The sequence below is a fragment of the Condylura cristata genome, unplaced genomic scaffold (genome assembly GCF_000260355.1).
Source record: "Condylura cristata isolate star-nosed mole 26May11 unplaced genomic scaffold, ConCri1.0 scaffold00011, whole genome shotgun sequence".
In the NCBI taxonomy this organism is placed as follows: domain Eukaryota; kingdom Metazoa; phylum Chordata; class Mammalia; order Eulipotyphla; family Talpidae; genus Condylura; species Condylura cristata.
This window is the reverse complement of record NW_004567112.1, coordinates 46,864,620-46,886,542: the sequence shown is the minus strand read 5'-3', so window position 1 is coordinate 46,886,542 and position 21,923 is coordinate 46,864,620. Positions and strand designations below refer to the sequence as shown.

The 21,923-nt window shown below is 32.5% G+C and overlaps 1 long non-coding RNA gene across 2 annotated transcripts in view; it reads right to left on the bottom strand.

Annotated features, from left to right (window-relative positions):
• LOC105853514 overlaps nt 1-21,923 on the bottom strand; it is a 317,640-nt gene that overhangs the window by 277,296 nt on the left and 18,421 nt on the right. Inside the window, exon 3 of one of the 2 annotated variants that reach the window (XR_001145361.1) lies at nt 11,249-12,334. The exons of the other annotated variant lie outside the window; for it this stretch is intronic. This is a non-coding gene — a long non-coding RNA (uncharacterized LOC105853514). Of the gene's footprint in view, nt 1-11,248; nt 12,335-21,923 lie in introns of those variants that run through there. 2 annotated transcript variants of the gene reach the window in all.

The window sequence follows — 21,923 nt, the reverse complement described above, 5'->3', positions numbered from 1 at the left end:
CTGTGTGTGTGTGTGTGTGTGTGTGTGTGTGTGTGTGTGTGTGTGTGTGTGGCTGTTGGTCCCTCCCTCTATCTATGTGCTAGGTGGGGCTAGGTGGGGTCAGCACAGCCACCCAGGCTAAGATAAGGCACTTGTCTCTCTGCTAAATTTGCTTACTCCTGTATCCCCCTTATCAACTCTCTTCTCTATGCATAAAGGAAATCAAATCAATGACTTTAAGGAATAGAAAATATAATCAGGTAAATGGAATATACACATCTTAATATGATATTTTATTAAATACCTAGAGCATGCCTCTCTATTTCTACTATTTCAGCTTTTTCTTCCTCATCATCCTTGCCACCCTTATTCTTGCCTCCAGTTCCTAACAATAGACGCTCATTTTTAAGTGGTGATTGAGGCACACGATAGTTTAGGGCTTGAGGTCTTGAGCTTCAACCACAAACAGGTCTTAGTACAAGGTCAGTTATGCTACTTGCCAACAGAAGAACAGTGGACCTGTTAAGGCTCAGTTTCCTCATTGGAAAAATCAGAATTATAGTAGTTCTTATTTCATATGACAATTGTTAGGTCTAGAGATAATCTATGTAAAGCACATAGCAGAGTGCAGATATACTCTGAGACAGATATACTGCACATTTAGTAGATCTATGGTAAAGATAATCATTGTAATATATCAGTATTATTTAGTCACAGTCTGTGTATGTTTTGTTTAAAACTCATATTAGAAATTAACCCTCTATAGACTTTCAGGATGACAGACAACTAAATGAAGTTGTTTAAGTACCAAGTGACCTTTGATAGCAATAGGGGAAGGTAGGAGGTTATTTTACTTTTTGGGAATTGGCAGAGGAGCATTATGCTTGAATATGAAAGAGAGGCAATATCACATCTTTATTCCCCATCCTCCTGCCCTTTCCCTTCCAATGACGAGGTTAAATGACTACTTGGAGAAAAAAAAATGTATCTTTATGTTTAAATCTAGTTTCATGCTGTAAATTTCTAACTATCCCCAGAGACACAGACTCTGTTAAGAAGACCCCCATGAAAGGGTTAGAAGAATGCTTTATCTAGAATTGTGCTTTTAGTATGCTGTTGGTGCTGACAGTCCCTATGGTTACCCACTCTGTTAGGGAGAGCACTTCCCCTAAGAAAGCAGAGGATTAGGGATTAGAATGGAGAAGGAGGCAGCAAATGCCCAGCATGCAATCTTGTCAGAGGAAAGAAATGGAGTAGGAATGATAGATGGAAGAATAGCTTGTGAAACTGAGACAAGCTAGACAAGCTACAGGAGGAATAATAACTAGGCTGAAAAGGACTCTTGGAATAAAAGGGGAAAAGACTACCACAAAAAGAACTTAAGAATAAAAATACAATTATTAAACCAAAACATCACAATAAACTTTAAGTTCCCAAACCATTATATGGAGAAAAAAGGAGTTATCTTACTGCTCCAAATAATTTTTGCAATAAATTTTAGAAGCCAAATCTATCTGATGATGTAGATTTCACCATATCTCCAGCTCTAAGAAATTGTTCTTCAACTTTTTTCAGTCATGAGATGATTTTAAAAGTCTGATGAGAGTTGCTGGCCTTCCTCCCTAGAAAAGACTACACTTAAAAACGAAATGTTACAATAATTTTATTGATTTTATGACATGGACATACTAGTGACTATTCATGAACTCCAAAATTCTCTAATTTGACAGAAGTAAAATCTTTTGACCTCCTTTGACTGATGGCTTAATTAAAATCAATCATTATTTTCAGAAAATAATCATGGTATTCACAAACAAAAATAGTGATAAGGATAGTCCCAAATCTAAGAAAATATTAAAACCATCACTTTGTGATATAATACAAATTAAATAGTATATATTAACAAGGTTGTCAGATTGACTTGACAACCTCTGCTTATGTATTTTCTCTAAGGGCCTGAATTATGTTATGTAAAGTGAAAATTGTTCTTACTGCCAGTATACTTTCTATAGGCTGTTCATTTGATCTGAGGCAAAAAGCCTTCAGAGAAGAGCCTGGGTACAGAAAAAGGGGGCTACCATTTTGGAAGAGATTAATAGACACCCATTGTGAATGGTGAGTAAATGATAAATGCAGGAAGATTACTGAATTAAAACCTGGAAATAGCCAAAATTCAAAACTGACTTAAGGATTCTGTGGTGCATAAGTGTTAAACTTCTTAAGTCAAATTCAAAGAATCATGAATTTCTAAATGTAATGTAGATTTCTGGAACACAAATAGTTCACTAGTAGAACAATAAAGGGAAATCTGGGTAAAGTCCATAGTTCCTTGAATGCTATTATACCAATGTTAATTTTCTAATTTTCATAAATAGTTTAGTTATGCATGATGTTGAGATAGGGGAAGTTATATAAAGGAAATCTTAGAACTTTACTATTTTTGCAACACTTTTGTAAATATAAAATTATTTCAAAATACAATATTGATTTTAAAAGAATCCTGAATAGAGGAGCCAAAACAGACCTTTAAAAATAATCAAATAATCAAATATCATTTCAGAAAACTAAATGCTGATCCATCCCACTTTAAAACAGATTCTACCTGATTCCTCAGTAAATCTGCCCTTATATTTCATCTCCCGTGCTGTAATAGTCTTTTATATTTGACTTGTTCCCTCAGCCCAAACTCTTCATTCATAAAGAAAAGAAAACACTCGGTTCATCATGCTGTAGTCTTTCATATCCTTAAATTAGCTCTCCTATTTGAAGCAAAAATATTTTTCACAGGGAAAAGTAATGCAACAGTTAATCACTTGCTTCAAAAATTCTTTGAAACTAGCTTCAAAAATTCATTTCTTCCTAAAACCCTATTGATGTAGTCAATTTAATTGTGTGGAAAATATCTAATAGATACTATGAAATGGATGCACTGGCCTGTGAGCTGTAGGAAAACACTACCTTTCCAATATTAAAAAAAAAATTATATTGTCGGCTTAACAAAAACAAATCACCTGAAAAAATTTTTTATGTAACCAATACAAAGTTTGAGAGCCTTTTATTAGACTTTTAGTGAGGGAAAACATGGTTGACTAAGATGAAATCTTAACTTCAAGGTTATTCCATTTTATGAAGGAAACAAACAAAAAAAATAATTTCAGGGTATTAAGTGCAATCAAAAAAGTATGTAGGCATCTTATAGGATTATATGTGTAAGGCACTCTAATCAAATGCATGTCTAAATAATTCTCTTGTCCAATATTAAACAGACTAATATAGTATCTGTCCCATAACTTAAAAAACAACAACAAAACATATTTTTCTATACACAAAACATCTTTTAATTGTTCTACTTCAGACACATACAGCTATGACATGTCATTTCATATGGAATACATTGTTGCATTTTTGTCTTAACACCTTATTTTCCCAGTGGCTATTTATCATCTGCTCTATGTTTGTCTAATGAACAAAAAGTGCAGTGCCATGGAATAAAAACACAACAAAACAATGGAAAGGCAACCATGCATCACTGATTTAGCAGAGCTAAAAAGGGAACAAATAAAAAGAGCATGAAAACTTGGTTGCTTCTGAATACCAAGAAAAAGCATCTGTATTTTTCAACATGTTAATAGTACCAACTTTGCCAACTAATTGGAGTCACTGAGAAAAATAAAGCCTTACAAATTTTAATACAAAAAATATTCATCAGCTGTATTCAGGTGCTCCAACAGTAGACAACCACTCCATGAAGCCAAAACACTGTTGTATGTAGTAAGATTTCACACATACCCCACACAGTATTTTTTCCTTCCACTATCACTAATTCAACCATGGAAATATTTAAACATAAAGACATTACATGCAAATATTTAACATCTAAAACTACTTGTGTACTTAAACAGAAACTTATTTTTCCCAGTCCTGGACACTGGGAAGTCTAAGATCAAGATACCAGCAAGAGGGGTTTCATTATGAGGTCACTTCTCTTGGCTTGGAAGGTGACCTCAACTTATTATATGGATTCTTTACGAACTGGGGGAAGAGAGAGATCACTCCAGTATTTCTTCCTCCAGAAACATGTATTCTATTAGATGAGGGTCCTACCTCAATAACTTCATTTAATTTAAATTACTGTCTTAAAGGATCATCTCTAAACACAGCCACATTGGAGATTAGGACTTCAATACACAAATTAGGGTGGGGGGAGGCCACAAATAGTCCATAAAACTTATAACATAAAAAGGAAAGGGGGTAAAGAATGCAAATTATCAATTGATGCCAGTGTAAAATTATATATTAAAAAGTTAGTGCTGGGTACACATCTTCTGAAAATACTGCCAACCAGAGCAGCACTTCTAGAAGTGTCAGTGCCTTGGGCAAATCTTCCTGAATGTCAGAATGAATAAAATATCCTGGAAAACTGGCATATCCTACATAATAGTAAGTAACAGACTGGATGGATTACAGACAGGAAAAAATAAAAGCAGGGGATGAAAAGAAGCTAACAGTAGATGAAAGGATAGAAAGGAATACTTAGAAATCTGGACAAAAAGTAACTTTTATGCTTACTTTATTCATATATTTATTTATTCCAATAATTTGGAATCACTTTCTGAGTGTAGCTTTGAAAAGCTAATGGGGTGTGTGTGTGTGTGTGTGTGTGTGTGTGTATGTAACATCTCAGTGTCTAGGCACTCGTGGTCATTATATATAATAGCACTGAAAAATACTTTTCATAATTTCTCACATTGCGACAGAATAACATACAAACTCATCAATAAAGTGGATTTTTTTGATGGGTGAAGAGAAGTTTCTCTTACACAAACACAAAAAGAGCTCACACATTTGGATAAAGCATCACCAACCATCAGATTTTTCAATTGTAAAACAAAGATATTAAACTAAAATTTGGTCTCTGAGATCCTTTGAACTTTAAGACTCAGTGAGTGTTTTTCATGTGATCATACTTACAGATTACAGATGTAAAAAGGCTGGAAGTTTTTATGCTTACATAAAACTTTAAATATTAAAAAACAGTTGGTTCCTGAGAAGTGAGCGACCAGTACATAGCAGAGACTCAACAGAATCTCGATTCTAAACTTAGAAGACTTTCTCCTCTACTGACTAATAATAAGTTCTACTCTACAATTCCTATAAATATTTTCAAATGGAAAATTTCAAAAATTATTCCTTAAATCATATTATCCTATGATGATTTATTGGTTTTTTTATTATATACCCTTTAAGTTAATATTAATCGAATCAGAGTCCCTAGAGGATTCCTCTCAACAGAGCAAACATGAAGTTATAGACATATCTGCAAAACTAAAATTTCCACCTGTATAACTTTTTTCATTTACCCATCTTACTAATTTTACTCTTGTTTATTTATACCCCTTTCATGTACTATGAGAAAAGAAATGCCTTTTTAAATCCCACTTTACCTACCCTTGTACATTGACTTGATGATGTGGTTAAAGTAAATATAAAAAAGAAATAATGTTATATATTTAATATCTGTGTATGATTTCCTTGTTATAATATATGGTAACTGGCTATTTGTGCTATTAGGCAAATGTCAAATGATGAAGGATAAAGATAAAATCTAGGTTGTATTAGTGGTTATCCAAGTAAGAGCTTTAGCAATGGTGGGCATGATAAAAGTTATGATGAAAAAGAACAATTTCGTGAATAGAATGATTCACTAAAAGAGATTACATTAACATTGCACTGTCCTGATGTGGTGACAAATTACATAATATTTGCATGGTAGATCACACAGAATTGAAGAGGCAGTGTCCTAATATAATTAGTATAAAATACGTTAGCTGTATAAGTTGCTAGTACCTGGGAGACATTTCAAAAGATCCTAAATAAGACTTCTCTTTATAATTGGTTGAGAACAGAAAATTAATGGCTTGTTAAATTTACTGAAGTAGGTCACATTCTGCTCAAATATCTCTTGAAGAGTATAGCATGGTTGTGAAGAGTACTGACTGGAAAGATGACAATCATCTTAGGGTAGAGTTGCATTTGTAAGTGAAGCCCTGAATTTAAGATTTCGTGTTAACAAGTTAAAGAGAACATTTTTCTAGTGTGTGGTGTGGCTCCATTGTTGACAGAAAGAGACGGCTATGCCTAAAGATGGGGTCACTAGTGGGTCGATATAGTTGGAACTCTCAAACCTCCTCAATTAATGACTTGTTAAGTTTATTGAAGTAGGTCATATTCTGCTCAAATATCTCCACATACCTAAAACAAGCTTCCCAGGAGGTTTTATTTCCAATGCCTTCAAACAACAATTAAATTCTTACTTATGTTTATTTAGCAACTAAAGTCAGAAGAGTATCTTCTTGGAAACTGGGGTCAAGGAATTTTACTAAAAATTTATTTCACTTTTGATTCAAGGTTATTTTTATAATTAAAATTACTTGGTGTCATTTATAGGAAAAAGACACATTTTCAACTGTTGGAACATGGCTGAGAGGCATTTGTGTCAATTTTTAGTCATGAAAGAAAATATATGTAGAAGATAAGGACTACATTATTAGTATTCACTCATTGTAGTCACTACTACATGGCAAAATTGGGAGAACAGGCCCTCCCTGGTGGTACAATGGGTTAGGATGTAGTCCTGAAAGCTCACTGCAGCCAATTCAGTACAAGTTCAATCCCAGATCCCAGCCCCAGAGGAGCCACGTCATAGCAGACCTCTCCTGACCCGCCCACTGCTCCCCTCAGCAGTATACTTCATTGATCTGCCTGTTCTGCTCCCCACTCTGTCTCTGGTGACTCCTCTCACTGTCCCTGCATCTCTGGTCTGTACCCAGTTCTGTATGCATAATAAAATAAATCTTTAAAAAAACTGGGAGAACAAAATGCTAGAGCAATTATGCTTGCTTAGTGCTTTTCAACACTGAACACATGCTAAGCATTACTATGCTTACACAATATCAGGTTATATAAGAAAAATCTTATACAATTAACCAGGTTATATAGTCTTATGTTTACCACAGACAGGTATAAATTCTTCTCTTAAGGTTACAAAATGCCATTTTATGCCTCAAGGGAAGCAACTAATGAACAGGAAATAAATTTTAATTTCCTTAGAATTCATAGAAATTTTGATGATTTGTTAAATGTCCTCAAGCTACTTTGATAAGAAATACAGTCTGATTAAGGCAACTGTAACCACAAAGAAAGACATATAGTTCCATCCTAAAAAACACTAAATTTTGTTATAGTGTTTTTAACATAGATATAAGTGATTCTGTGTCTTAATTTAGTTAACCTAGTCTGTATTTCAATTTTTGCTTTGAGTTTATTTGGCTTGAACTTAACAATTGAAGGTATTAAATATCGTATGTATTTAGATTTTGATTTTTACTATATGTACTTTTTGTGTAACATAAATGTGGAACTTTAAACGTGTGATAAAATAAACAAGAGTTATTAATATTTACCTAAGTTATTCTTAGAAAAAGATCCTAATAATAAGTTAGCTAAGTATATTATGGAATAGCATTTTTTGTAGATAATCAAATATACTGTTACTGATATGAATCTGGGAATCTGATGCAGAGAGTAAGATAAGCCTGGTATTTCCACAACAGAAAACCGATAACACACTGACTCAACAGGGTCTGACCACGTCAGAAGCCAGAAGCCCATGGAGAACAAGTACTCATTGGATTTCTCACTTCAGACCTCATCACCCTGTTGGAGCTGTTTTTCGCTCTCTAATAAATTTCGGACTTCTTTCACACTACCTGGAATCTGTTACTCCTTACAGATGCCCATGGCAACTCTTTCTGTTCTTCAGAAGTTCAGCTTCTAAGAAATCACCCATGAAGGTTTATCAATCTTTCCCAGGTTCATGATTATGTCTAATAAAAATCCAAAATTGTGAACATGAACTGTGACCACAACTAGATCAGAACTTGTCTCCAAAAGAGGGTTAATAAGCTGCAGTTTTTGTTTTATAGTCCTATAGTAGATTTTCTAGGCATGAAAACAGAAGCTATGGTTGAATGTCATATAATCATTTTTAATTCAACTAATAGAACTTGGGATTTCATTGTTAACAAAGAGAAAATATCAGGAATACTGGCATACTTATCCTACTAAGTGTTCTTGTCCCTTCTCCCTTCCTAGAAAATGAGTATAATGCCCAGATATAAAACTTTCACCTGAAGACTATAAGGATAACGGCTTTTTATAAAAAGCCGTGTAAATAAAGAAAAACCTATGTCCCTACTGTGCTATCTGGCATTCACCTTTGAACTGTCACTTTGAAAAACTAACCTAGTTTTGCTGCAACTACTGGAGTAGTACTTCCTATTAAGTGTAGTCAAATGTATCCTGAATTCATGGACAAATTCAGTCACATCAGAAAAGTTTCTGAGAAAAAAATTATGATTAAGCTGATTCTCAAATCAATGAATAAAAATTAACAAGGAAAAGAAAGCCTTTTTAGCCAGAGGTCAAGCCTTAGTAGGCACTGTGTGGAGCAAATATAATGCCAGTAGTTAATACTTCATCTCTCCAGCATGAAGAAAAAGACGGGATGCAAGAAAACTACAGCCATTTGAAATTATGTGTGACAAAGTAGCGGGTGTGCATAATCACCAAAAGAAGAAAGCCAGAAGATAAAGAAAGCAGTCAGAGAAAAATGACTGATAAGCACAGGGAAACAGTTATATAAATGAATGCTCACTCTTTCTTAGAAATAGTAGAGACCTGAAAACAGTGTAACAAAATTATTCAAGTGATGGAAAGAAAAACCTGTCAACCTTGTATTCTACTTCAAGTGAAAATATTCTTCAATGAGAAAATATAGAAACTATATGGCAACAAATGCTCAAGGACATTCTCAAAACTAGATGGAAATTAAGAAATTAATAGAATTTCAAATCATAAATTTATAAATATAAAAAACTTAATTAAATGACTAAAAAACATCATTATGTCATAAGGTTTAATTCAAGAGATGTAATAATGACTACAGTATAAATGGTAGAGAGCAGCAATAAATGGGTCTATATAAGAACAAATATTTCATTAAATGTTTACATACTGTGAAATATTTGCTGTGTATTTAGAGATACAGCTTATATGTCAACAGTTACATGAAAATGAATCTCTAAAAATAGACAAGTAATCCAAAAATAGTAAAGAAGGAAAAAACGCAAACAAAAAAAGAGAGGGAAAAGCAAAAAAAAACAAGTGAGTAAATGTGAGATATAAATCAAACCATATCAACAATTACAATAAATGCTAAGGAATTATCTTAATGCATCAATTAAAAATTCAAGATAATCATAAAGTATTAACAATAAAAGCTGAAATACCTGCTCTACAAGAATGAATTTTACCTATACAGACACAATTAGGTTGAAAATAAACTGAAAGAAAATACATACTGCAAACAGGAAGCATAAAAATGTTGAGGAGCCTCTTAATAACAGATAAAATAAGACTTCAAGACAAAATACAAGTAGAGATAAAAGTGAACAAATCATAATGATACAAGTTCAATTCAAATAAACAATCATAAATATTATATTATACATGTAACCCATTAAGAGTTTTGAACATATGAAGACAGCAATTTCATTTTCATAACTAGAGATATGAATGAACCCTCTCAGCATTTGATAGAAAATACAGACAAAATTATATTAAGACAAATTATATAAATGACACTCAACTACCTAGCCTTAAATGGTATCCTCAACAACTACAGAAATACATATGTATCTGGTATGTTCACCTATATTGAAAATAAATCTTATAAATATGTTTTCTGACCACAGTGGAGTTAAAGAAGAAAGCATTAAATGTTACTCATCTAATAATTTACTAAGGGCAACCAGGAAAATACAAAAAGTCAAGTTCCTGCAGGATGGACTGATTGCAAAGAGAGAAATGTTGAAATACATGTCCAGTGTTGTATAAAGAATATTTAATAAAACAATATAAATCAATTACAAAATACCCAAACTCTAAGGCTTGGGTAACAATGAAAAGATTGAAAAAGATATTTGTGAAAATTCACAAATGAAATGTGGAACAGAACCCATAATTATCACTTAGAGTAAAAATGCACATTTCTAAGAAAGTTATCAACAGCAACCAGCTCACACTCAAGAATCCTTCTACAGTGTCTTTTTGAGAAAAATGAGATTCACAACTCTGGTTCCTGTTCAATTTGGGGAACCCAGAATGCATCAATTCAATGCTGTATTTATAATTTCCTGTGTCTTCTTATCAACTTTAGTCATGAGTTCTCAGAAGGATTATTGAATTAACTATCTGAAACCACCTGAGGTTATTTGAGAAGATGGTGCTCATTTAGGTTTCGTCTCCTGAGAGAAAATAACTACTAGATGTTCCATAATTGTACTGTATGCTTTTCTTCTAGAGCAAAAGTTTGTGGGAAAAAAATCTTAACATCACAATTTACTCAACTGGGAGGTACATACAACTAGTACTTATTCTCAGAAGTCTAAAAAAAAGAAGAAGGAGGAGGAAAGCCCCAAAAAATTTAGAGACACAGACTTTGATTACCTCTTGGTTCACAGACTGATACTTTCAGAGCTTGGCAAGTAAATGGTAGTTAAATTCTTCTATTTAGAATGGGTTTTTCTTTTCCCCAAGTACCTGGACTAAAACTTACAGAGAACTGAGTACTGATACACTAATTGAAATAAATGGTGCCATTGGAGAAGCACAGAGGGTTATGCATAAAACCAAAACACAATTTTCACTGCTTCCCTGGAAGACTTACTTAATTTTAAAAAAGAAAGAATGGTTTTAAAATGTTTTTGTTTATTTAATATATAATCAGACTTGGGCATGAAATATTTAAGACATAGTCAATCAAGGTACCTATGTATTGTCTAAATCTGTTTTTCTAAAAATCTATAATCAGAATTATTTGAATAGATCAAAACCTTTTCTGTTTCCCTTGAATTTGTTGTAGTTTATAGTTTATAGTTCTTTTTGTGATTAGTTGAATTTTTTTCCACCAGTCTCTAACTTATAACACAGATAGTCTGTTTTGTTAACAATTAAATTTCTAGCACAAAGTGTGCATTTCAGTAAATATTTTTACTAGAAAATATTTATGAGTTGTTATTTTAGCCCCATTCATATTTCCTCTTCCATATAACACATATAATATTATTACCACGTTAAAAAGATTAAATTACATTATACACATTAATGCTCTCCATATACAACAAATTACTTTACAAATCATATGCCATCATATTTTTATGATGCTTACTCCCCTATCTTTTAAATCTTTACCAAGAGTTCTTATATTCCATTCCTTCCTGTACCTTCTCCTTTCCTCCTTTGCTATATCACCCTCTTTGTGCCCTCATTGTTTCCCTTTGAGTTCACTGCCTCAGATTCAGGTCCTCCTTGAAAAACATGGTGATGATGATGAGGATGACAATGATGATGATGTTGATGACGATGATGACAATGATGATGGCCACTATCATCACAGTTAAGAATATAAGAATGCATAGGATCTCATCAGGATAATGAAGACAGGAGTACTAAAAAAGAAAGTGCATGTTCCATATCTGTAGAATTGTCTGTAGAAGTTTCTCTGTAGCCTATGTTAGTAAACAATACACATTTTTTTCTCTTAAAAAAAAAACAATAAAGGAAAATGTTTTTAATACTGACATTCCACCATTTCAACATCAAAAACAAGACTGCTTTATAGTCATGTCTTCTTTCCTCTCCACCATGTGGCTTGTATTAAGACTTGAATTTAATCTGATTACTCAAAGGAAGAACCTCAGCTCTAGAGTGTCTTTCGGAACAGCATTCTGGCATTTTCCTCACTCCTCATTTATCTACAGCTAGTTGGATGGTGAAACAAACTCTTATTGTTTCAAAGCATAAACTGTATCCATTGGTTTATTACCATTTTAGTAGGATTTAAATCAGGAGTAAATATAGATTACTGACTTGTAGAGGCCAAGACTACCTGTGGTTGTCTTATTCTGTGTATACTGCATTATCTATTGCTATCTAATAAACTGCTCAGAAATTAGCAGCAACCATTACATTTGCTCAAGGATTCGGATAGAATTCAGCTAAGTAATTTTCTTCTCCGCGTGTTGCCAACCAGGGTTATTGACATGGTTGCATTCAGCTGATTGGTCAGTTGGAAGCTGGGTTCAATTGTTCTGCTGAGATAGCTGGGGTTTGAATATACAAGAGGGCTTCACTCTGTTGGGATGACTGGAACAGTTAGGGCTGGAAGGGTGTCTCTCTTTCTATGCTCTTCCCAGTAGAATAGCTGGATCGCTTTACATGGTGATTCAGGGCTCTGAGGAGGAAGCAGACACTTTGTTAAGGTATAGCATCAAGTTCCGCCACATTTTGTGTGCCAAAGTCAGTCACAGGGAGAGCCCAGATTCTAGCAGCTGAGAAAGAGATTTCACTACTTGAGCAGTAAATGGCAAGGTTTCCTTACAAAGATTATGTGGAATAAAGATAAAGTTGTGATCATCTTTAGAAACAAATTTATCATACTCAGGTACATTTCCAATTAGGTAATTTTCTTTGAATAACTTTGGGGGAAACAAATAAATAATCATATATGTAACACACATAAAGTATTGACAGCTTGTTATACCAGCATAACCCACTGTCATACCCAAACACAGTACAGGTTGCATGGCATTTCAAGCAGTTCATATTTGGGCCACTCTAATTTCCTCTAGTTTTATTAATCAGAATTAAATAAGATCTACAAGTTGTGTGTGACTGAGAAGTCTCTCAGACCTCTCAATCAATAATAGAAATCTTTTTACCTTATTTTTGTCATTTATTTGCTAAAAGAACTGGATCATTATCTTCAGAATTTTCCTTACTCTACACTTGTTTCTCTGGGAGATAGTTTAGCTCTTTTCCCAATCCTCTGTTTTTCCTGGAAAATGATAATCAATGCTAACTTATATTCAATTTTCTTGGCATGATATAGTTTTAATCAAATCATGTCAGGAGGTACAAAATATCTAATTGTTTCTCTAATTATTGGTCTTAAATTTATCAGTGGATTCAGGTGCTACAGTCTTCTGCCCAGTATAAAATTCTACTCTTGTTTTAGCAGTCAAATGTATTATTTTGTTAGGTGTTGCAAGCTAATTATTTCTTGGTGCTGTCATTCTGAACTTGTTAGCCAAAATTCCCCATCAGGAAAAAAATTTGCTCATCAACTATTTGGTTATACAGTTGTGTAACAAGAGAATAAATAAATACTTATTTTTTATTTCATTTTCCAGCTTTTAGAATAATAATTTGCATGAAAGATAACCAATGAGTTTTTTTTTTTTCAAGTTCATGTATTTTAATGTACTGTTTCAATCCACTGGAACAACTCTTTTGTGCACAAATATCCATCTTGGGTCTATAATAGTTCTTAAAAGCTACCTCCAGAGTTCTCTTCACATAAATGCAGTGGTCTTTGATTCCTTCCATGCTTTCCAGCATAAGATGTTCCAAGCTGATCTAGTACTTTTCTTTCTTTTTTTTTTTTTTTGACATGATGTGCAAAAAAGTCTTTTCTCATGGAGCCTTTTCCGTTTAGTAAAAAGTGTATTGAGAGATTTCAGTCTGAGTTTAGTTATTACTTTTTTTTTTGTGGGCATTACTTTTTTTTTTTTTTTCAGTAGACAGAGCTAGGAACTAAATATATTTATTTTCTAAAAGGGAAAACACATCATAAATTTTATACTGGTGTTAACAATTTAAAATTGTTAAATTTTCCCTTAATTTATTTGATATCAATGTTTCTATCTCATTTCACTTACTCTGACATAATAATTCTTAAAGACATTAACATAATGATTTACGGGTAAAGTAATAGTAATTAATTATATGAGCACCTGATATATACTGATAATTAGGAACTAGCAATTTGATTAAGTATCTTTTATACTTTTTGTCTTAAGGATATATCTCCTAGAAATATATATTCAAATAACTGAGTTTAACAGATAGTGGGTTTTTTCTTACAAAGTTTCAACTTGACATAAATAGCCTTATTTCATTTTCTAAGTTTTTAAAAGTAATTTCCTTGATTTTTAGATTTTTTTTTTACCTAGTTGACTAACTATATCTTGTTTATATGATTCTTTTCAAAACAACTTTAAGATATAATTTGCATAATTCAAAATTCACTCACTTTATAATTTGCATAATTCAAAATTCACTCACTTTAAAATGTCCTTATGTTTTCAGTGGTGTCCAGCCATCATTATAATCTTTAAGTTTAGATAATTTTTGTCTACCCAAAAAAGAAAGCCTTTAGCAGTCATTCCCTATTCCCTACCACTTCCATTCCCTTTACCTGCAAATGATAGGCTTTTGCTTTCAATGTCTATAGATTTGCCTATTCTGATTATTTCTTATACATGGAATCATACAATATATAGTTATATTTGACTGATGTCATTAATTTAGCCTAATGTTTTCTAGTTTCATCCATGATGTGGCTTTCTATCAGCAAGCACTTCATTACTTTTCATTGATGAATACTACTCCATTATATGGAGTTCTCTCTATCCATTCATCAACTGATGGACATTTTGATTTCTATTTTTGGCCATTATGAATAATTGCACTATGAACATTTGCGCATACATTTTTGTGAAGACACATGCTTTCAGTTCTCATATGTAAGAATGATAAGTATATCTTTTAAAAGCACACTTCCTTCTTATCAATAAAAAGAGCAGTGATACTATTCTTAGTCACGTTTAACACTTATATAACGTGATACACGTCAAACACTTATATATCACCTTCAGTAAATATCCAGAAAACATATCTTAGGCAAGTTGTCCCTCTTTCTCTTAATTAACAGATGACCAAAGGAAAGGTGTTGCCCAACAAGAGAACAAAGGTAAGAAATCTGCCATGCTTCCTTTGGTCTCCTGCTAGAATTTAACACATCTTCTAATTCAGGTTTTAAACATGATATTAGCTTTTCACCCCTAACTCAGAGCATTGTTTATTCATTTGTATATATTTCTTCTTGATTAACCTTTTCAAAGGAGACTTACTGGAATAGGTAAACAAAATGGTGAAATTAGAGTAAACTACTTAATTTCTCTGCTAAAGTTGTTTCTCTGTAAGAAGAAATCATATAAGCAATACTGACCTTGTTACTCTTGTGAAGATTAAACTTAAATATCATAAAATTCATATCGGGATGTCTTACATGTTCTATGTACCTGATAACTGGTCATAAAAAATTTTAATGCATAATTTCAGTTTAGGAATGACATTAAAATTTAGTGAAGAAAGTTTAGAAACAGGATTGTATTCTTTTTTTTACATGCTATATAATTTATTATCTCCAACTCAACAGAGGTTTAGTACTGGCATGTAATTGATTGTGCAATGGGTTGCCTTGACAAATTATTGTGGGAAAGTTGTAAATGCTCTGCTTCCAGCAATTCATTTTCCTTCTTTTCTTTCACATACCATAAAAAAAAAAAAAAACTTGGAGCACTTGACAGGACAGATGGAAAAAAAGTGTCTTTAAAACTGTCTACAGATAAAACTCAGGCAATTTGGCCCTTGCCCAGAATTTCCTCATTCGTTAAATGTAAATCTCTCCATTCAACTTTCTCCATTGAGACTTAAATCTTTTCTGGTAATAGTGTCTTCTATGCCTGTTATCCTTAGGAGAAATAAATTTAATTTTTCTAGGTTGAGTTCCTATTTTCATTAAACTATGTCTCTGTGTTGAAATCACTGATGATTTGAAGTCAGTTGATCGCAACTCCGCCCCATTTGTTTGAAATTATGTTTGCCAAGTTAAGTTTATTCATAAATCTTTCCAAGTACCCCCAAGGTCTACTTTATTTATGCTCATTAATTTGTTACTAATTTAAGCTTAGCATCATTTTAGATTATATTTTCACTTATTCCGCTTAACATCATGTACTACAGCAGCATGCAATAAACCAAGACATCATTAATAGTCCTGACAAAATCAAGTGCTTTACCAAATTGCCCTCTAGTTGACATTTCCTTGTTCACTAATGAAAAACAATAAAATTTTATAAAATAAATATTATTCTCAGAATAATTTTTTTCAGAGACCTTATCATCACTACTGTTTTCATAATTGCAAATGTAAATAAATGTACAATGTCCTATAACTGGGTTCCATTGAAAGAATCATTGTTTATCTCCTACAAATTAATTTTGTGAAGTAAAAAAATAAAATTTGTCAAGTTCACCACAAGCAAATTTATCAGCTTTGTGGGCTAAGTCAACATTCAATAAATGTGTATACTTGAAGAACACAATTTCATACAATTTCATACACTTTGACATATGTTTATCAATCCCAAGAAGCCATTAAAATAATCATTCCCAATAGTTTCCTCATGTTTCCTGTAGTCCCCCCCCCATATCTTTCTCTACTGTCCCAGTATTGCCTCATCCCTAAGATATCATTGATTTACTTTGGCATGATAAATTTGTCTATAATAGAAATGTATTACATAAATGGAGCTAGCAGGTACTTTATTTTGTGTCTTTTCCTTGATTCAGTATAATTCTTTAGTGATTCACCAATTTTGCAATATCCACTTCCTTTGTCCATTCACCTGATCATGAATATTGGGTTAGTTTCTGTTTGGGCAAATCCAAATAATGCTTCATCAAACATTTGTTACAAGTCTTTATGTGATCTTTTTGTTGCTTTTAGGTAAACAGAAGTAGTAGAGGGCAGGAATAATGTGTCAGATGAGTTACTAACTTTTTAAGAAATTGTCCAACTGTTTTTAGAAGTGGTCGCACCATTTTACAAAGCCACCTCAGAATTCAGTGCATCTATATACCTGTCAATATTTAGTGCCATCAGTGTTTCGATTTTAGCTATTATTGTAAGTATACAGTGGTAATTCATTGTGTGAGCTTGTATTCTCCTAATAATTCATGATATTAAGCATCTTTATAAGTGCTTATGTTCTTATAATATCATCTTTGTTAATCTTTATATAGTAATAAAGTATTTCCAAGTGTTTATATTATTGAGTTGTTAGTTTCTTCATTATTGAGTTTTGGGAGTTATTTATATACTCTAGGTAAAAGTCTTTTATTAGACTTTTGTAATTCAAATATTTTCTCCAATCTAGGGCTTTCTTTTTCATTTACCTAAAAATATTCTTTGAGGAATGTAAGCTTAATATTCTGTTGAAGCCTAAAAGTTATGGATTTTGCTTCTAATATCATGTTGCAGAAACATTTACCTAAGATCATAAAAATGTTCTATGATTTTTAAAAAAGATTTATTTATGCATAGAACAGTAGGCCAGAGGTGCAGCGTGTGAGAGTATTCACCAGAGACAGAGCGAGAGCAGAACACACAGATCTACAGAAATCCCTGCTAAGAAGAGCAGTGAGCAAGACATGACAGGTCTGCTGTGCTGCAGGTGACTTTGCTCACTGGTCATAGTGCTGTCAGCATTGATAGTGCTACGACATAAATCCTACATCACTAGGGAGGCCCTGTTTTCTCCTAAAATTTAAGTTTTGTATTTAAATTTGTGATCTATTTTGATATAACTGTTATGTATGGCACAACATATGGACGAAAGCTCCCCTGCCTTTTCAGTTGCATCCAAGATTTTAATTGTTTTGGCAAATTCTGTAAAATACTTCTTTATCCATGGTATTGTTTGAACCATTATCAAAATTCAGCTTCCCAAATATATATGGACTAATTTCTTTCCAACATATGTAAGAGCTGCTTCCCATTCCATTTTTTACTTCAAAATTTTCTGATTTCCCACCAAGTCCTTTTTTTTTCCTAGGTAAACACACCTGTTATTTCAATTCCTGTTATTTCAATTTCTATTATTATAAAATGATAGATAGTTTTTCTGATTAGGAGTAAAGGGGATTAGAAGAAATCTCTTTACTATAAGTTCATTTCTATTGCCTTTTGGTATTATTTGTCTTTATAAATATAACGATTTGGTGATTGTATGTGATTATAACAAAGGCACTAGATCCATCACTCAATGTCAATGAAATAGATACTAAGGTAATCCAGACTATACAGTGGGAAGGCATACATGTCACAAATGTATTTATGTGTGTTGTGCCTGGCCAGTCATGCAGATGAGTACTTTCTTATCACAACAGAACAAATTGTGCACATAATTGAGTCTGTAGACATAGAAATAGAATGGCACAAACAGAGGAAGACAAAGGCAATAAAAAGTGGACAAGAGTAGTAGCACTGTGTTTATGCTGTGAGTACATGCTCCTATAGTGTGTCTATCCCTAGGAATACCAGCAATCCCTGGGTAACAATGAAAGATCATGAGACTACTATATCACTCAGAATGTTCAAGATCTTATACATACCAGACTGATTTTTTGAAACAAATGTTGATTCACAAGGAAGGTGCTGAGTTACCTAAGACATAATTCTAGTAATGATAAGAACTACTTATTCCTATTTAAGTTGTTCCCCTACACTTAAAATATCTATTTGAAGAGGGATACAGGAAGAATTAAAGAACCTGACAGGTAGAACAGACTAAATGCTTTCTTTAGTTCTCTAAACACATCTGGTGGAGATGATGTGAATCCATATAAAATACAACTAACCCTCCTTATAAGTCTAAAGTATTTGATTGTTTTCTTTTTTCAAACTGTTTTTCAATATCCAGGGTATTTTGTTCCTTAGCACAAAAAGTTGAGAGTTGGTGTCTACTTAAAAAATATGGCATTACCATTATAAATCAATAATGATAATGAATTAGCCTACTAGTTTTAGATCTAAACTTGGGCAAGTAGTAGTTGTGATTGGAATAACAATGTATAAAACTTGTGCTTTGTACAATTTAATGAGCAAATGTTCAAAAATTTCCTCCTATTGGAACACACTGCCTTATATACATTCATAATATACTATATACATTCATGATATACTAATATTTATGATCTCTAAATAAGAAGAAATTAAAGATAGATTACAGTTACAGTCATTGGGTTTCTTAATAGACAAAATAAAAGTAAACAGTATGTTGTCACTGTCATTAGTATTCCATAAAACACCAAATTTCATTAAAGACACTAAATTATCCTACTTTATATAAGTTTTTAAACTTTGGTTACATCTAAAATCTCAAATCAAATTACTCTCACCCATAATTACTTCTAAGTCACTAGAATAGAAAAATGTAAAAAAAAAAATAGGGACAACTCCATTGGGATTATATGTATTTAATTCTACAATAATTATTAAATAATGATTCACAGTTTCTTAATTATATAAAATATTAGCTCCACACATTTTAGTACAAGTCAAGTATGTCTTTTGGTTTTTGATTTCAAGAAGGTCATCCCAAGAGCTATGTCTACACATAACCAAACAATCATCTGCATATACTGTAAGTCATTTATTGGCTCTCTTATGGTGCAAGTTAAGTTTCTCCCCAATTGATCTTTATATGATACATTCAGATAGAATGAATAAATTTGTCAATTCCATTCTAACAGCAATAGTTCATGCAATGTGTGCATAGCTTAAAACTGAAAAGTAGTAGTTTGTGGCAAATGTTTGCTAACATACAAATTTTTCTATAGAATGAGTGTATGAGCTACCTCAATTATTAATTTTTTTTAAAAGTCTTAGTTGATAGAAATAACTAAACTGCTTCTCTGTTGCTCTGGAGGAGAAAACCCTTACTTTTTGATACATAGAGAGGATACTTGCAAATACTTACATAATACCTACCACGTAAATGTTAATTTTCTGTACATTTGCATTCATTCATTCACAATTAAATAAAAGACACCCAATAATTATCCCCACTTTACAGAAAGTAGAGTACAGAAAGGTAAAGTAACTTGTTCAAGTCACACAGTAGAAACTGACAGAGATGGAATTTGTATCCTGACAGTTTGATTTCAGAGTTTGTATCCTCAACCAGTAGACAACACTGCTGCTCCTTTTATTTGTTCTTTCTTTTAATTTCTCTTTTTCTGAATTTAAGTTTCATTATGATTTCCAGAGAGTCTTTCACCACTGTTATATCTTTGTCAATGTGACCTTTTGCACATTCTTACCCCAATAAGGATGGGCCAGAAAACAGATGAGTTGACAAGAAATGAGGTCAATCAGCAAATTTTATGACTTAATATAAAGAACTAATAAAAAAGTGAAATTTCAAAAAGCTGGAATGGCATAAAGTTAGGGAAGTCAAAAGGGGAAGTTGATGAGTGGTTTATCTAAATAAGAGGAAATCTCTCTCAGAATTTGAAAAAATAAAATATGTAATTTGGTGACCTGGGATCCCTGAGATGACACATAAATCTACATTTAACAATGTGACTCTCTAATAACACTAACTACTTATAAATCACATGTTCAATATATTTTTTAAGTCCTCTGAATAATAGTACTATGGAAGAAGATTAGCAGAGGGCTCTGCTAAAGATTGCTAAAGTCTATAAGCTAATTAACAAAGGTTTAAAAACTGGCCAGTGAGGAGGGTGCTAGGAGATCCCTGATTTGGTGCATTACTTAGCTCATTCCTATGGAAAAAAATGTTCCAGCTATTGCTAATGTCAAAATATCAACTTGACCTCCTAAATATGTTTAGAAGAAAAGTACTGTTTTAAAGTTGATTCCTCCATATACATAAAATTGGTGTCAATAACCTCAAGAATATAAATAATAATAAAATGTAGCAGAATGTTGTTTTGAGTACTTATAACCTTTGTTTATATGATTTATTTGAATGTTTATATAACTTAAAAATTTTTAATAATGGCTGCACTTAGCAACTAGCATGTAAAAAATACTGAAGATTTAATAATTTGCTCTTACAAGCAGATGTGAAATGATTGCAATATCCCATTGTCATCAAAAACTATTTAGATGACTTTTCAGGCCATAAAGTAAAAAAATAAAACCCAATAAATTTCATGATATCAAGTAACTAATTATATACAGGACACAGCCCCCATTTATTTTACTCTCAATTCTTAAAGCAAATTCTATATCCTAATCGATCACTGAGAAAACAAAACTGCTCATTTTTTTTCTCCTGGCAAGGAAATTCAATGTAGGAGAAGATGCTTGTTAGAAAATTTAACTGAAATAGTTTGTGTTTAGAAGTTGTATAATCACTGGAAAGGAATATAGATTCACTGTCACAAACTAAAATACTAGCTGACAGCCAACCATTGATTCTAGAGAGAAGTGTAGCTCAGAATTCAAAGCTGTGACACTGGACAATACGGTTGATCCTGGCTCTTGTACTCACAGTTAGTGTAGGTTTGAGCAACTTTGTGTCTGCTGACTCATTTATAAAATGGAAGCAAAGTAATACCTAATAAATGTAACCAAGAACAGTCTGCACATAGTAAGTGTGCATTAAATAATTTAACATTAAGAATAGAAAATATATCTTCATTTCTAATATTTACTAATGGTTTTACTGGGGTATACCAGGGCCATTTGATGGTATCTCTGAAAATTAACCCCTCAGCCATGAGGGAGGGGTTAAACAACTACTTTTTGCAAGCCCTTTAGTATATGTTCATGTAAGACACATGTATTTCTGTGTGGTTACTCATAATTTACAACCAATCAAGAAAAACACATTTTTATCCTTTCATTTTAGTGAGAAAGAATAAGAAGTAAACTATCGTGTAGTTTTTTTTTTTTTTTCAGTCTGTGATAGTGATTCTATATTCCTTTTCTAGTGATTATACAATTTCTAGTGTGTCATAGTTGACAGACATCGTTAGTGGTAGAGTTAACATTTAAACCCACACTGCCTCCAAAGCTGGGAAAATACACTTTTTACATTTTAATGAGGCCTCTCTTTGATCTCACAAAATTTTATGCTTTTGACCACAACCTTTTTCTT